Genomic DNA, 18,120 nt, shown 5'->3' with positions numbered 1-18,120 from the left:
TATAGTGCCGTTGTACGTGTTGTACGTCACCGCGCTTTGCTAGAGCATTTTTTTTTCACTATCGTGTGTAGGCAAGGCCGTTTTAATGGTTAAGTTGAAAAAAACTTTGTTTTTTCTAGAGGCTGAAAAACGTTGTTTTTTACACACGGCTTTGGGTGTTTTGAGCCCTATAGACTTGAAAAAGAATCCTTCAAAACATGCAAATGAAGCATTTTCACAGTTTTGTAGGTATTTATTTTTATTTTTTTAGCTTGTAGGACATAATCTCTTCCCCTAGTGCTTGCCATCTTTCCATTGATTTTCAATTATTGCATCTCCAGTACAGGAGATTAAGGTAAAAATCCCCAAAGGAGCACAGATGGTATATGAAGGGACAGGGTTTTAATCCCCTCACTTGTTTCATCCAAAACTGTAAAATGTATTTGATGACTATATAAGCACTTTTAGCAGCAATAGGCCAACTTCACCCTTGTGAACTCATCCTTAAGTATAACCAATATACCCTTTATAGCAGCCCACCTGGTAACACTAAGGCCCCGTACACACGACCGAACATGTCTGCTGAAACTGGTCCGCAGACCAGTTTCAGCGGACATGTTCGGTCGTCTGTACGTCCGACCGGACAATTTTCCGGCGGAAAGGACAGGTTTCCAGCAGACAAATGTTTTTTAGCATCGTCGGACATGTTCGGTCGTCTGTAAAGACTCACCGGACATGTCGGCTCGACCGAAAGCCCTCGCATGCGTCGAAGTGATTCGACGCATGCGTGGAAGCATTGAACTTCCAGGACCGCGCACGTCGCTGTGTCATCGTCACGGCGACGGCGCGGCCGCGTCACCGTGTATCGTGTCCGCGCGGATTTCTTTTTGATGGTGTGTACAACCTACAGACAGAAATCTCCGAGCGGACATGTCCGCTGAAAACGGTCCGGCGTACACACGACCGAGTTTCTTGGCAAAAACCAGCAAGAAACTTGCTGTTTTTTTTTTTGCAGAGGAAACCGGTCGTATGTACATTTTTCGACGAGGAAACTGTCGAGGAACTCGACGAGCCAAAAAGAGAGCATGTTCTCTTTTTCCTCGACGGGAATGGAGAAAATTGGCTTGTCGAGTTCCTCGACAGCCTAACAAGGAACTTGACGAGCAAAACGATGTGTTTCGCCCGTCGAGATCCTCGGTCGTGTGTACGAGGCCTGATCCATACTTGTGGATGGAGCCTTCAGTCATCTAGAGAACTACAACTCACTCATAGGAATGAATAAGGCTATGGCACGTCTGCTCAGTAGAAAGTATACAACGTGCATAAAGTGTGCAAAAGGATGAAATAAGTGTGGAGTCAATTCTTTTCTAGAACCAACTTTCCCTTCAATTACAGCTGCAGGTCTTTTTGGGGATGTCTCTACCAGCTTTGCACATCTACAGAGTGACATTTTTGCCCATTCTTCTTTGCAAAATAGCTCAAGCTCTGTCAGATTGGATGGAGAGCGTCTGTGAACAGCAATTTTCAAGTCTTGCCACAGATTCTCAATTGGATTTAGGTCTGGACTTTGACTGAGCCATTCTAACACAAGAATATTCTTTGATCTAAACCATTCCATTGTTGCTCTGACTACATGTTTAGGGTTGTTGTCCTGCAGGAAGGTGAACCTCTGCCCCAGTCTTAAGTCTTTTGCAGACTCTAATGCCCCGCACACATGATCGGAAATTCCGACAGCAAAAGTCCAATGTAAGCTTTCGACCGGAAATTCTGACCGTGTGGATGCTCCATCGGACCTTTGCTATCGGAATTTCCGCCAACAAAAGATTGAGAGCTGGTTCTCAAATTTTCTGATGGAAAAAAATCCTATCGGAAAATCTAATTGTCTGTAGCAATTCCGAATAGCAAAATTCCAACGCATGCTCGGAAACAATTTGATGCATGCTCGTAAGCATTGAACTAAATTTTCTCGGCGTGTCGTAGTGTTGTACGTCACCGCGTTCTGGATGACGAAAGTTACGAGAACTTTTGTGTGTATGCAAGCCAAGCTTGAGCAGAATTTCGTTGGAAAAACCATCCAAGGTTTTTTGGACGGAAAATCTGATCGTGTGTAAGGGGCATAATAGGTTTTCTTCTAAGATTGCCCTGTATTTGGCTCCATCCATCTTCCCATCAACTCTGACCAGCTTCCCTGTCCCTGCTGAAGAAAATCATCCCCACAACATGATGCTGCCATCACCATGTTTCACAGTGGGGATGGTGTATTCAGGGTGATGTGCAGTGTTAGTTTTCTGTCACAAATAGCATTTATATTTTAGGCCAAAATTTTCAATTTTGGTCTCATCTGACCAGAGCACCTTCTTCCACATGTTTGCTGTGTCCCCCACATGGCTTCTCACAAACTGCAAACAGAACTTCCTTTGGCTTTCTTTCAACAATGGCTTTCTTCTTGCCACTCATTCATAAAGGACAGATTTGTGGAGTGCACGACTAATAGTTGTCCTGTGGACAGATTCTCCAAACTGAGCTGTGGTTCTCTGCAGCTCCTCCAGGGTTACCATGGGTCTTTTTGCTGCTTCTTTGATTAATGCTCTCCTTGCTCAGCCTGTCAGTTTAGGTGGACAGAAATGTCTTGGTTGGTTTGCAGTTGAGCCCTATTCTATTTTTGGATGATGGCATCTCTGTGAGATGTTCAAAGCTTGGGATATTTTTGTATATCCTAACCCTGCTTTAAACTTCTCCACAACTTTATCCCTGACCTGTCTGGTGTGTTCCTTGGCCTTTATGATGCTGTTTGTTCACTAAGGTTCTCTAACAAACCTCTGAGGGCTTCACAGAACAGCTGTATTTATACTGAGATAAAATTACACACAGGTGGACTCTATTTACTAATTAGGTGACTTCAGAAGGCAATTGGTTCCACTAGATTTTAGTTAAGGGATATCAAAGTATACAAATGTATGCCACACTTTTCAGATATTTATTATAAAAAAATTGGAAAACAATGTATAATTCTCCTTCCACTTTACAATTATGTGCCACTTTGTGTTGGTCTATCACATAAAATCCCAATAAAATACATTTACATTTTTGGTTGTAACATGACAAAATGTGAAACATTTCAACTGGTATGAATACTTTTTCAAGGCACTGTAGTGGCTGGATAAGTTTTCTTTTTTTTTAGGCTTTTGTTTTCACCTGGTGATCTGGCCAGCAATACACCTCCTGTAGAGTCCCCCCCTCACTCTGGATGAAGGGGCACAGGGGGCACAGTAGACAGCAACATTGTCATTCTAAGAGGGGAGTTAAGCTAATATCATTCTCGATTGCATCATGATAAGTAGAAAATAGGACGATTGTTTGTCTGATTTTCTCATAGTGTGTACTAGGCTTAAGAATTGGTAAGCTGCAATATGATATATGATAAATGTTTGCTTTTGGGTTTAACTTGCTGCCCAAGGACATCCATGGAAGTCCTTGAGTTGCAGTGGTTACACCGGGATGATGCCTGCAGCTACAGGCATCATCCCGGTATCTTTGTTTTACGCTGGCGATTTTCCTTTTTGTAAAAGCGATCTAACGGCTCTCCCGTCCCACCCAGAAGGTCCCTGATGATCTCGATGATATAGGAAACCGGATGCACTTTTGTCACTTCGGGTTTCCTGGATGTACACAGCGCCATTTTTAAATTGGTAAAGCATCCAATCACACAGGTCTTTGTGTGATCAGATGCTTGTAAGGGCAAAGGAAACATCTGGGGTCTAATAGACCCCAGATCTCTCCAAAAAGAGTACCTGTCACTGCCTATTGCTGTCACAAGGGATGTTTCCATGCCTTAAAACAACAATTAAAGTGATCAAAAAAATTTTTTTTACCACTTTCTGAGTGTGCACTGTAGCTTTACTGCTACAGTGTGGGACAGCTGAACATTATTACGTATATATACATGATTCTGCATTTCCAGATAGGAGGTGCACGCACGCCTACCAGGCTGTGCTGTGATTCGTCACAGCGCATGCTGATCTCCGGGACCCAGCCAATAATTGACCGCCAGTACCCGGTGATTGGCTCTGAGCTTCCCTGAACACAACGCTGTGTTCAGTGACAGGGGATCTTGTTTGTCTCTTACCTGCTAAGCAGGAAATGAAAACAAATAGATCCCAGTAAAAGCAGCACATAGAACACACACAAACACTTGTTAGGCACACATTCAACCCTTTAATCACCCTAGATCAGTGGCGTCACTAGGATTGGTGTCACCCGGTGCAGAAAAAATTGATGTCACCTCCCCTCCACCAACTATAGCCCTCTCTCACTACAGACCCCCCTCCACTTACTACAGACCCCCATCCTGCAGTATAGATCCCCCTCCCTCAGTATTGATCCCCCTCCCTCAGTAAAGAGCCCCCTCACTAATTACAGACCCCCCTCTCTCAGTATAGACCCCCCACTAAGTACAGACCCCCCTCCATCAATATAGACCTCCCCCTCAGTACTGACCCCCCCCCCCCCCATCAGTATAGAATCCTCCCTTTTAGTGCAGACTCCCCATCAGTATAGACACCCCCTCAGTGCAGACTCCCCTTATTATAGAATCCTCCTTAGTGCAGACCCCCTATCAGTATAGACACCCCCCTCAGTGCAGACCCCCCTCAGTATACAATCCCCCTTATTGCAGATCCCCCATCAGTACAGAATCCCCCCTCTTAGTGCAGATACCCCCCAGTATAGAGACCCCCCTCAGTGCAGACCCCCCTCAGCATACAATCCCCCCTCTTAGTGCAGACTCCCCCTCAGTATAGACACCCCCTCTGCCCTCCCATAGCACCCTCCCGCACATGTCCATATACATTACATATAATAGAGTGTACAGACCTCAGAACACGGATGGATACACACAACTGTGTGTGTCCCTCGGCTTCTCCTCTTTAGATATAAACAGAGAGGAGGTGGAGGCGGCTTCAGTCTGCTCTGCTCGCTCAGCTGAGGGACATAGCTGCAAGATCAGAGAGGAGCAGAGCAATGCTGTGGGCGGTGTTAGCGGTGCTGCTACCCACAGGCGTCACCCCTCTGGCGAGTGTCACTCGGGTGCGGCCCGCACCCCCCCCCAGCGATGCCACTACCCTAAATATTAACCCCTTCCTGTCCAACATCATTAGTACGAAACAATGCATATTATTAGCACCGATCATCGTAATAATGTCACTGGTGATGTCAGTGGCAGTTAGTCAGTTCCCCCAGTGTCAGTTAGTGTCAGATTGTTCGCCGCACTATCGCAGTCCTGTTATAAGTTGCTGATCCCCACCATTACTAGTATAAAAAAAATTCAGTATATATCCCATAGTTTGTAGACGCTACAACTTTCACGTAAGCCAATCAATATTCACTTGTTGGGATTTTTTTTACCAATGACAAGGAGCAGAATACATTTTGGCCAACATTTATTTAATTTGAATGATTGATGACAATAGTTGATGTTTGTAATTCCTTTATTTTCCAAAAAGTTGCAGTTTACAGTCAGGTAAACAAAAGGGGAAAACGCAGTATTTATCAAACGACAATAACCAAGAGGGTCACACCATTTAGATCCATAAGCCAACAGGTAGGTAAGACATAGTATATATGGGCAGTTGGGCACATATAACATTACCAAGATTAAAATGATTGTCAATGTGCACGGTATATAAGGCATGTGGGAGACCCAGAATGAATACTCGTAGACTTCAAACAGGGCAACTACAGTATATAGAACCTGAACACAACAATATATTGGGAAGCTGGGCATCCTGATGGCCATCCGGACCCAGACAGGCAGGACCGATCCACCCTATAGGCTCACTATGCAAGCCGCTTAGGGCCCCACAAAGATGCGAAGGGCCCCCCAAATTACTAGAGGCCCCGTCTGGTGAGAAGTCATTTTCGGCCCCTCACCCCGCTTCTCAACTCGCTGGCTGCATGGGAGAAGAGATAAGAAGTCAGCACCCCCCCGCTTCTCACTTACATGTAAGATGTAATTTCCAACAGCAGAACACCTCCCCCCTCCCACACACACACTTCTCAACTTTAATCTTTAACCACTTAAGACCCGGACCTTTAGGCAGCTAAAGGACCTGGCCAGTTTTTGCGATTCGGCACTGCGTTAATTTAACTGACAATTGCACGGTCCTGCGACATGGCTCACAAACAAAATTGGCGTCCTTTTTTTCCCACAAATAGAGCTTTCTTTTGGTGGTATTTGATCACCTCTGCGGTTTTTATTTTTTGCGCTATAAACAAAAATAGAGCGACAATTTTGAAAAAAAATGCAATATTTTTTACTTTTTGCTATAATAAATATCCCCCAAAATATATATATATATATATATATATATATATATATATATATATATATATATATATATATATATATAAATTCCTCAGTTTAGCCCGAATAGTATTTTTCTACCTATTTTTGGTAAAAAAAAATTATAGCGTTTAAAAATAGGGGATAGTTTTATTGCATTTTTATTAATATTTTTTTTTTTACTACTAATGGCGGCAATTTTTTTCGTGACTGCGATATTATGGTGGACACTTTGGACAATTTTGACAAATTTTTGGGACCATTGTCATTTTCACAGCAAAAAATGCATTAAAAATGCATTGTTTACTGAAAATGACAATTGCAGTTTGGGAGTTAACCACAAGGGGGCGCTGAAGGGGTTAAGTGTGACCTCATTTGTGTTTCTAACTGTAGGGGGGTGTGGCTGTAGGTGTGACGTCATTGATTGTGTTTCCCTATAAAAGGGAACACGCGATCAATGACGGCGCCACAGTGAAGAACGGGGAAGCTGTGTTTACATACAGCTCTCCCCGTTTTTCAGCTCCAGGGACCGATCGCGGGACTCCAGCGGCAATCAGTTCCGCGGGTCCCGCGGTCACGGCTGGGCACTTAAAGATACGTACCTGTACGTGTTTGTGCCCAGCCGTGCCATTCTGCCGATGTATATGTGCAGGAGGCGGTCCTTAAGTGACATGTCAATGTTGGTAGCGCCCCCGCTTCTCAACTTTAATGTGACATGTCATTTTGCTTAGGGCCCCATGGAGGTCAGGATCGGCACTGCAGACAGGGAACAGTGAAACTCGGAAAATGCATAAAAGGATATTCAAATATTTGAAAAAAATTAAGTGATAGATAGATAGATAAATAAATAGAGCCTCTCGCCCAGGGAATCCGGACCAAGTCCAGGAGGTTGCAAGACCTCCTGAAGATAGGCATCGGTGTATATGAAATGCTGCTAATAATTTATTTATTTCATAATTTAAGTAAAAAATATATATATATATTTTTTCAAACTTGCCAGCCTTTTTTCATTTATATAATAAAAAACAAAAAAACACAGAGGTCATCAAATACCACCAAAAGAAAGCTCTATTTGTGGGAAAAAAATTATATAAATTTCATTTGGGTACAGGATTGCATGTCCACACAGTACGAAATAGAAACAGATGGCCTGGTTATGATGGGGGTAAAACCTTCTGGAGCTGAAGTAGTTAAAGAAATAATGTAAAAATAAAATAAATATTAAAAAACCTGTCCCCACCGCGCTTACATACAAAGGTGAATTCATGTGTAGGTCAAGCACACACGTTAAGTGGCCCTTGCGCTTCAAATAATTGGACACTCCTGCTGTAAAGGCTTTTAAAGCCCCCTCTTGCTCCACGTCTGACTCCACCCCATTTGCCCTGTCCATGTATACCCCACCTTTTTAATGAAGTGCCCATCAAATGCAGCCTCACCAGCGCCCACCTATGCAGCCTCACCAGCACCATCTATGCAGCCTCACCAGTGCCCATCAAATGCAGCCTCACCAGCGTCCATCTATGCAGCTTAACCAGCGCCCATCAAATGCAGCCTCATCAGCACCCATCAATGCAGCCTCACCAGCGCCCATCAAATGCAGCCTCACCAGCACCCATCAAATGCAGCCTACCAGTGCCCATGAATGAATGTTTGCTTGCTTCCATTCATTCGGGAGTCGGGACAAAGACACAGTCCTCCACTGCGCCTCTGACACTATGTGCAAATAGAGCAGTGGCTGCCTGCTGATGCTGAGACTAAGGCCGCGTACACACGATTGGTTAGACCGATGAGAACGGTCTGACGGACCGTTTTCATCGGTCAAAACCGATCGTGCGTGGGCCCCATAGGTTATTTAACCTTTGGTTAAAAAAAAAGCAAACTTGCTTTAAAATTTTACCGATGGATTGCTAACCGATAGGTCAAAACCGATCGTTAGTATGCAAAACCATTGGTTAAAAAACCATGCATGCTCAGAATCAAGTCGACGCATGCTTGGAAGCATTGAACTTTGTTTTTTTTAGCACGTCGTTGTGTTTTAGGTCACCGCGTTCTGACACGATCGGTGTGTACGCATGGCGGACCATCAGTCAGCTTCATCGGTTAACCTAAGACAACGGTCCTTCAGACCATTCTCATTGGATGGACTGATCATGTGTATGAGGCTTTAGTTGCTTGCTGCAGAGATAAGAGAGTAGGAACACTAGTGGCCGGGCGCCCTAGGCAGCAGTGCGCCCTAGGTGGCATGCCTAGTGGTAGCACCGGCCCTACTGGTATATATACTGATTTCTTCTATACAGGGTTAGATAGGTTAGTGTTAGATCGCATGTGTCTATAGATGCACGGATTATAGTCTTCCACTTTAAGTGGTTAAAACACGACATGTTAGGTATCTATTTACTCTGAGTAACATCATCTTTCAAATTTTACTAAAACAATTGTGTATTTTATTTTTTTCAAAAAGAATGCAAATCGAAACAATTGTGTATACATTGTGTTTTTTTTACTTAATTTATTAAAATGTATTTATTTTTTTCAAAAAGAATGCAAATCGCTGCACAAATGCTGCGTGACATAAAAAAATGTAAATGATCTCCATAGTATAATGTTTAGGGGATATAAGTAATTTTATAGCAAAAAAAATACTGATTTAAACTTATAAACAAAAGTGTCAGAAAAAGCCTGGTCTTCAAGTGGTAAGGGGGGGGGCTGAAGCTGAGATTTGAGCAAATGCAAAGTGAATAGCAGTAGTGGGCAGTAGTAGTGCGGTAAGTTGTGTGTACTTTCTCCTATACCTGCCCTGTGTGTTCCTCTTCCTCCCTCCCTCCTTTCTTCCCTGTGTGTGTTGTCAGCCCACCTCCTCCCCCGCCTCTCTCCTCCTCCTCCTCCTCCCTCCTGCCTCTCCTCCTTCCCCAGTCATTGTGATCGCCGGCTGGCTGCCTGTGCTTGTCGGCTCTGTGGATCCCGGGCACACCATCCGTGGCCGCATGTGCTGGAAGGGGACACGTCCATCTGGATGGGCCGGGGTGTTGTCTGGTAAGCGGTGATGGGGGGGAGGCTGGGCTGCATTTTAGAGATGATCTCCTGTGTGTGCGGGACCCCCCCATTCTGTATTGGGAGGACAGTGATGTCATAGAGCAGTCTCATTGTATCAGGTGATGGTAGGGAGACGTGACTGGGGATCACCCCGGGGCTGGGGGGCGCTCTATCACTGTCCTCCTTCTCTATCACTGTCCTTCTCTATCACTGTCTTCGTCCTTCTCTATCACCTGCCCCTTCCCCTATATACAGTGACAATACTACTGTGTGATGTGTGCACACCTCTTCTCTACAGTGACAGCTCCATCCACAGATCATTTCCTGATCCAGGCTTTCCCCTCACCAGGCAAAAACAAATGCTTTGGGCTGATCTTTTCTTTTTGGGGGTGCTGTAAACGGTTTAGCTTTTATTTAGGGCGCTAGGAAATTCTGCATTGAAATGCTTATCGTTTTTTTTACGCATTTGAACGCAGCACTAAGGAAGACTATGGGCTCATGCCCACAGCTGTCGTGCAGCGTACCTTAGCACTGCGTTTTGGGGACGTGGGTTCTGCCATGATTAATGCAATGCTCTGCGCATGTAAACGTTTATGCAACTTTACATGTGGATCAGCATAGAGAGGTCCTATTGGGGCGTGAAGGCGGAGCCAGAATGTTTTCACTAGCTTGCAGTTCCCCATCAGGTCCACTCTGACAGCCAGTGGAAGGAGCTGTTTCTACCTGTGTAAAATTTGATTGGCTTAGCCCACATAGGTAAAACGCAAGGCCCGCCAGAAAATTTTACGGGGCTCTGTATACAGTGCGCCCCGAGCTCTGGGGCTCTGTACGCAGCGCGCCCCCGGGCTCTATACGCAGCGCGCCCCTGGGCTCTGGGGCTCTGTACGCAGGGGGCCCCCGGGCTCTGGGGCTCTGTACGCAGCGCGCCCCTGGGCTCTGTACGCAGCGCGCCCCCGGGCTCTGGGGCTCTGTACGCAGCGTGCCCCCGAGCTCTGGGGCTCTGTACGCAGCGCGCTCTGGGGCTCTGTACGCAGCGCGCCCCCGAGCTCTGGGGATCTGTAGCAGCGCGCTCTGGGGCTCTGTACGCGGCGTGCCCCCGGGCTCTGGGGCTCTGTACGCAGCGCGCCCCCGGGCTCTGTACGCAGCGCGCCCCCGGGCTCTGGGGCTCTGTACGCAGCGCGCCCCCGGGCTCTGGGGCTCTGTACGCAACGCGCCCCCGGGCTCTTTACGCAGCACGCCCCCGGGCCCCCAAGCTCTGCACGCAGCGCGCCCCCGGGCCCCAGAGCTCTGTACGCAGCACGCCCCTGAGCTCTGTACGCAGCGCGCCCCTGAGCTCTGTACACAGCGCGCCCCCAAGCTCTGTACATAGCGCGCCTCGAACTCTGCGCCCAGTACTTAGCATCCCAGAGCCCTGTGCATAGTAAGCCCCGAGCTCTGAGCCCAGTGTATAGCGCACCCCAAGCTCTGCACTCGGTACGTGTACTCCTGAACTCTGGGGTGTGATGTGGTTGAGTTCCTGCACCTATTCTCTGAGAAAAAATCCATGGATGAATGTATTTAGTCTGAGTTCACACTACTGTGCTGAGCGGCTCACAGCAGGGGTACTAGGGTGTTCCTATTCATCGTTTCAGGTCCAATTTTGGTCTGAATTCAGACCTGAAACAGACTAGAAGGCGCACAGGACTTCTATGCAATTCGCTCCGCAGTCATCCCAGAGATGTGTTCTCCATCAGGTCCACTCCTAAAAGCTGGTTAGGGGAGCCACTTCTGCCTTTCTAGTAATCTATTGGCTGAGCCGTCACTTCCCATCAGGATCGGACCTAATGGGGAAATTGACTGCCTTTGAAATGTTCTTGCTGTTGGTGTCAGGATTGGCATCCTTCATTGCTATGTAATGCAATTTAATAGTCTGGAGATTAAAATCGCACCGCACTAAACATGCACAGGATCCCCACATAGTGAATGGCCTTCGTAGACAACAATGTTATTTCACTTGACATGCAAAACTGTGTGTACTGGAACGCATCAGCGTGAACCAGGGCTAAGGCTGGATTCACACCTATGCTTTTTTAGTGCTTTTTGCATTTTGAAGATTTGAACTACAGAACGTGTTCCATAGGAAACCATGATAAATGGACTGTAGTGCAAATCTGCAAAATGCAAAAAGCACTAAAAATGCATAGGTGTGAACCCAGCCCAAGAGAGAGAGAAATTGGCACACTAACCTGCAGCACCGATGCATTATTTACTGTCCTGGCCCAGGGTCGGTGAAATGCCTTACCAGAGGTTACTGCACTTTGCACACCATGGCAGGATTTTCACAGTGCTCCCTGTAATAAGTCTTTATTGTAGACTGCTTGAAAGAGATAGTAGTTGTGCAACTCTAATCCCAAATCAGTTGTTTGACCTGAGTGATCAGATTACTGTATATGCTTCATAGTCTTGCTTTGTGTTAAAGGATATCTTGGCTCACGAACAATGTCATATGTTGCCGTTTACCAATCTTTAGATGTGGCGGCTGCATTTGTTTTCTTTTTGTTGGATTAACCAACACCCTCTATCCCCCCCCCCCCCACTTAGTCCCCGCTGTACTAACCTTTGTAGCTGATGAGCTGTTGGTGCAGCTGGTGTAGCGATCAGGGTTCTTCTACAGAGCTTCAGAGTGATGTGCCAGCGCTGACCAATCAGAAACGCTCTGATCTATCCTGGAAGCCCTGCAGGGAAAATTTCAAATCCATGGACCAGTTTGTAGCCCTGACAGGCTACAGTTGTTTGAGAAGACAAAGCCTAAATGGTTTAAAGTGGAGGTTCACCCAAAAACTAAATTTTTAACATTAGATTGAGTCTCATTTTGTCTAGGGGAATCTGGTGTTTTTTTAAAATCGAAGCAGTACTTACCGTTTTAGAGATAGATCTTCTCCGCCGCTTCCGGGTATGGGCTGCGGGACTGGGCGTTCCTATTTGATTGACAGGCTTTCGACGGCCGCATCTATCGCGTCACGATTTCCTAAAAGTAGCTGAACGTCGGTGTGCAGGCGCCGTATAGAGCCGCACCGACGTTCGGCTTCTTTCGGCTACTCGTGACGCGATGGATGCGACCGTCGGAAGCCTGTCAATCAAATAGGAACGCTCAGTCCCGAAGACCATACCCGGAAGCGGCGGAGAAGATCTATCTCTAAAACGGTAAGTACTGCTTCGATTTTAAAAAAAAATACCCGATTCCCCTTCACAAAATGAGCCTCAATCTAATGTTAAAAATTGTTTTTCGGGTGAACTCACGCTTTAAGTGTGTTGGGGTTCCACTCCTAAAAGCTGGTTGTACAGTGGGGACTCGGAGGTGGGATGTGTAGGGTGTTCACCCTTCCATTTTTTTTTTTTCTTTTGTGAAAAGGTGGCCAAATGTTTCGAGAACGACACAAATATAATTTTTTTCAGCTTGAAATCGAGTTTCTTTTAAGTCTTGTTTTATTTTTTTTTTATTTATTTTTTTACAAACCTTCCCCTCGGTTAATTTTTCCCATTTATTAATTTTTTTGTGTGTGTGTTTTTGAGTTTCTTTGAGCTTTTTCATGATCTTTCCAGCTTTTTGGTGTGTTTTTGGGCATCTTTTCTGCTCAAACTCCTCTCAAAAATGCAATTTTGGTGATTTTTTTTTTATTGATTTTTTTTTTTTGATTTTTTAAATGAAATCCGGGGACATTTTATTTTATTTTTTTACTAGTAATGGCGGCAATCAGCGACTCTCTGACCATCGCCGCCGCCCGCCTCACAGCCTGTCAAGTCTTACTTTCCGGGCCCCCGGCTACTACTGGGTGAGGAGCGGTGGAAGATCACTCCGCCAGGGAAGGCAAGGAGATAAGCAGGCAGGCGGCTGGCCGGGATTGAGCCAAGGCAGAAGAACATGCGAGCGGTGCGGAATGGGCATGCGCCCGAAACTAAAGAAATATTCCCTCTGCTCTGACCAGCACATGATCATCAGAAATCGGGACAGATAATGGAAAAAAAATCCACCTAGTAAGAGCACTGACTGTCTATGAAATTGCCCCAGCCCCTGTTCAAATCCAATCCGGGGACAAAACTGGGGACAGACTTGTTCCGGGGACAGTGTCCTCAATCAGGGGACTGTCCCCTGAAATCGGGGATGTCTGGTTACCCTACTGTAAAATCTCGAAGATATAGTGTGCATGGACACATTGGCTAACATGGAGGGGAGTTTCCAGGCAGAGCTTAAAAGGCTGTAGGAGCTGCTTCTTTGAGCTGCAGTGTGCATGGGCCCTTACATTACATTTTTTACAAAGAGTCAATATTTGGTGTTGATCCTTCTTTTTCAAGATCTTTGCAATTTGCCTTGGCATGCTGTCAATCAACATGACAGCTCATTCTTGCATAATCGGTGATTGGAATTTGTCAGAATTTGTAGTAGTTTTTTTGTTAACCCGACTCTTGAGGATTGGCCGCAAGGTCTCAATGGGATTAAGGTCTGGGGAGTTTCCTGGCCATGAACTTAAAATTACGATGTTTTGTTCCCCAAGCCACTTGGTTATCACTTTTGCCTTATGGAAAGGTGCTCTATTATGCTGTAAAAGGCTTTGTTCCTCACCAGACTGTTCTTGGATGGTTGGGAGAAGTTGCCCTTGGAGGATGTTTTTGTACCATTCTTTATTCATGGATGAGAGTGAGCCCACCACCTTGGCTGAGAAGCAACCCCACACATGAATGGTCTCAGGATGCTTTACTATTGGCATGACACAGGACTGATGGTAGCGCTCACCTTTTCTTATCTGGACAAGATTTTTTCCTGATGCCCCAAAGGGGATTCATCCAAGAACATGACTTTACCCCAGTCCTCAGCAGTCCAATCCCTGTACCTTTTTCAGAAAATCAGTCTGTGCCTAATGTTTTTCCTGGAGAGAAGTGGCTTCTTTGTTGCCCTTCTTGACACCAGGCCTTCCTCAAAGTCTAAGCTTTACTGTGCGTGCAAATGCACTTAGACCTACCCGCTGCTACTCCTGAGCAAGCTCTGCACTGGTGGTGCCCCGATCCCACAGCTGAATCAACTGTATTAAAAGGCCCTGGTGCTTGTTAGACTTTCTTGGGCACCCTGAAGCCTTCTTCACAAATGCAATGGAACTTTTTTTTTTTTTATGGGATTAATTTAATTTTCATGGCAAAGAGAAACTTTGCAATTAATTGCACTTCATCTGATCACTCGTCATAACATTCTGATGTATATGCAGAATGACATCATAAAAACCGAGGCAGCAGACTTTGTGAAAATTACTATTTGTGTCAATCTCAAAACTTTTGGCCACAGCTGTAGTAGAGAAAATACCTTTTTTAATTCTGCCAGTAAAATTTCCCTTTCACTTCTTGTGAGCTGACCTGAAAATATAAACACTACTATCTTCCAACAAGCTATCATGTGTAATTCCCCTCCACCCATGTAATGAGGATGAAGAGAGGAAGACCTGTTTGTCATCCTAGGCTGCTCTCTCGATTTGAACTACAAGCATGGTTTCATCCATAGATACAATGGAGGGAGTGAGCGTAGCCATCCAAGGACAGGGCGTGTGTTGCTCGCAACATAACCATGTGAAAATAAACAGCTTAAAGGGGTGGTTCCACCTAAAACTCATTTCTAGCAATATATTCGTAAGACCCGTTACACTGCGGGTAGGCTGGCTTCTTTTTTTTTTTCCCCGTACATACCGAGATCTCGGGGGTCTCGTCCCTAGGCGGTGGGCGTTCCTATTTGATTGACGTTCCTCGGACGGGCGCATACGTGACGTCACGACTTTCCGAAAGAAGCCGAACGTCGCCGCGCAGGCGCCGTATAGAGTCGGCTCTATACGGCACCTGCGCGGCGACGTTCGGCTTCTTTCGGAAAGTCGTGACGTCACGTATGCGCCCGTCCGAGGAACGTCAATCAAATAGGAACGCCCACCGCCTAGGGACGAGACCCCCGAGATCTCGGTATGTACGGGGAAAAAAAAAAAGACACTGCGGGTAGGCTGGCTTAACGGGTCTTACGAATATATTGCTAGAAATGAGTTTTAGGTGGAACCACCCCTTTAAAGTGGTTGTAAACTTTTACATATACCTAGTGAAGTGACTGGCTTCATGTGATACATAGAGATTAAACAAATCTTCCTACATAAGTTGTACCTATCCATCTGCAGCTTTTTATTCTCTACAGCTGTTCAAAGTGTTGAAGTCTAAGGCCGGGTTCACACCTATGCAAATTGAGTGGGGCTTAAACCGCATCCAATTCGCAGAACATTTCTAAATACATTGTTTTGAATGAGGCTGGTTCACATATGTGCGATGCATTCGCACTGCGCATTGCCGAAAAAACGTGTGCGTTTTTCTAGTCATTGCGGTGCGGCTCAGGTGCGAATTCAGGCCCATTATCTTCTATGGCAGGGGTGGGGAACCTTTTTTCTGCCAAGGGCCATTTGGATTTTTGTAACATCATTTGGGGGCCGTACAAAATGATCAACTTAAAAATTAGCCTGTTATTTGGTCAAACAATTCGATTCCCCCAATCCCCAAAACACAATCTACTGTGACTCGCACTGTCAGAAGTAGGGGTGCAACAGATCAAAAAACTCACGGTTCGGATCGTTCCTCGGATCAGGAGTAACGGATCGGATCATTTTTCGGATCGGCAAAAAAAAATCTCAGAAGGTAACCCCCCCCAGTAGTGCAGACCTCAGACAGTAACCCCCACAGTAGTGCAGACCTCAGACAGCGGCGTGTGTTTCCCTCGAGCACGGGCTCCTCCTCCTCTGTGGGTGTGAACAGAGAGGAGGGCCGCTGCCGGGTGTACCAAGATGGCCGCCGCTTCGGAGCTAGGCCGAAGCCAGGGATTTTCCTAGGCCGAGGCTCCGGAGCGCTCCGCGGATCGCGGGGTGTGCCGATCCAAACGGGGTGACCCGTTCGGATCACGGATCGGTGACGATCCGTTGCACCCCCTAGTCAGAAGGAGCCGGAACTACAAGGTAAACATCGGCTCCTTCTGACGGCCGCGCAGACACACAATCAGCGGGGGGGGGGGGGGGGGGATGTAATGATTTTGCGGGCCGCAGGTTCCCCACCCCTGTTCTATGGGCACGCATCTGATTCGCAGATGTGTTAATTTCTCTTAAGGATTTCTCTCATTCACCTCAATACACTTCCCCCCTCCCCTCTCCTAGGTCTCCAAATTCGCAGCTAAAACTGAGATGATCTGCTGAACAGCTCTCTTATCTCTCTGCAGAGAGATAAGAGAGCTGAAATTTTCACTGCATAAGTGTGAATCCAGCCTAAAGCTTGTCCTGAGCTTTCAGGAAAAAGGGGGCAATGAGCTGAAGTTACACTCTGAAGAGCTCAGTAAGGCGAGCACTGAGAGCTGATTGGGGGGAAGGGACACACCCACCCTTCACATAGCGCACAAAAACAGAGATGAGGCTGTCAGTCAGTCAGAGGTCCCTCCTCTGTCACCTTTTTTTCTCTTGGTGTCAGAAGTGATTCATGCTGATAGCAGAGGAATGAAGCAGCAGACAAAAGTGACACTTGGTGCTGTGGATTGAAATAATTACAAACTATAGAGGGATAAGCTTTTGTTCATATTTGATGCTTTGAGTTTTGAAACCACTTTTAATACTTAAAAAAAAAAAAAAATCTAACAACGGGTAAGCCGCACTATATTACCAGATCCACTGCTGCCCTGATAGGTGGTGCTTCCCCCATGCTCCAGCGGTGGACTGTTCTTCAGCGTCCTTGCGTCCAGAACAGGGCTGTGGGCTCTCCATTGGTCTTGATGACATTGCGGGTATTTAACCACTAGAATGTAGGGGAGAAGAGGCTGCGGGAACTAGTCTTGGGTAAGTAACCGTTCTTTCCCATCCCACAAGTTATAATAGGAATTATCCAGAAGAGACTCGGCCACCAAAAGAATGACTCTCCCATGCTGTAGAGTAGAAGGAAGATTGTTGTTTGTTTTTTTTGATAGTGAAACTAGAGTTGTCCTTTAATGTATGATTGTGGATTGACATATTGCACACACTGGTGATGCTGCACCCAGGCCATAATTCATAGAAGTAGGTGGAGTGAAATGCTTTTTGCGAAGACCCCATTGTACATAAAGGGGAAGAGAAATGTGCCGAGGGTGTTGTAGATGTAATGAAGGAAGTGAAACTGCAGTCTATGTAAAACGTGAATACTTTGCATTGTTTGTGTGTAAATGTCTGGCTAACTCTTTGGCTATGTAAGCTATGCTGATGTATAGTGCCATGATGAGTGATAGGACCAGTATTAGCAGTATATTACATAAACCTCATAAGACAGGATGATTTGGCAAACCTTCCCACACACTACCAGGTAATGACATGACTCATTTGGCCTTTAGAAACTGTCAGCTCATTTTATTGTGTATCTTTTTTTGTTTATAGATTTGTTTATTTTGTATCTTTCTTATTTATTTGTTTTTATCTTTTTTTTTTTTTTTATCTTATTTATTTTATCTTATTTTTTCATAGTCACACTTCCTGCTTCCTCCCCCTCCATGTTTACCTCCATGACCTCTCCAGAGCCTCTCCCATTCTTTGGAACTCTCAACCTGTCCAGCTCTTACTCTTTCCAATTTTAGGTGGTTCTTGAAAACTCACTAGGAAATGAGACAACTTATTTGGTCTTTTAAAAATTCAGCTAATTTTTATGTTGCATCTTTATTTGTTTATTTTGTATTTCTTATTTGTATCTTCTTTATTTTATCTTATTTTTTATTT

At 45.6% G+C, this 18,120-nt stretch overlaps 1 protein-coding gene across 2 annotated transcripts in view; it reads left to right on the top strand.

Moving 5' to 3' along the window:
• Nucleotides 1-9,210: 9,210 nt before the first annotated feature.
• The window catches only part of DAPK1 (death associated protein kinase 1), a 217,151-nt gene continuing 208,241 nt past the window's right edge, over nt 9,211-18,120 (top strand). For both annotated transcript variants that reach the window (XM_040355494.1, XM_040355493.1), the window contains exon 1: nt 9,211-9,352. The gene's annotated coding sequence lies outside the window, so the exon portion shown is untranslated. The remainder of the gene's footprint in view (nt 9,353-18,120) is intronic.

The sequence above is a fragment of the Rana temporaria genome, chromosome 1, assembly GCF_905171775.1.
Source record: "Rana temporaria chromosome 1, aRanTem1.1, whole genome shotgun sequence".
NCBI classification, from domain to species: Eukaryota; Metazoa; Chordata; class Amphibia; order Anura; family Ranidae; genus Rana; species Rana temporaria.
Note: the sequence above shows the minus strand (reverse complement) of the source record. Positions and strands in the feature narration are given on the sequence as shown.